Raw genomic sequence first — 213 nt, 5'->3', positions numbered from 1 at the left:
CGGGTATCTCTCCAGGACCAGGAGCTGTAAATACACTATCGTATTCAGTCTTTACGACAGCCCTGCAAGGGAGGTATCTAGTATGCCCTTCTGCCTACCAGGAGAATGACATTCAGCAAGGCTAATTGCTTTCACATTACAGAGTCAGTAAGTGGGTGGCAATGGTATTTAAACCTACACCTTTTCTACGTGTTATTTTGTTTTGTTTTGTCT

This window comes from Pipistrellus kuhlii, unplaced genomic scaffold, assembly GCF_014108245.1.
Source record: "Pipistrellus kuhlii isolate mPipKuh1 unplaced genomic scaffold, mPipKuh1.p scaffold_m20_p_26, whole genome shotgun sequence".
NCBI lineage: Eukaryota > Metazoa > Chordata > Mammalia > Chiroptera > Vespertilionidae > Pipistrellus > Pipistrellus kuhlii.
Note: the sequence above shows the minus strand (reverse complement) of the source record.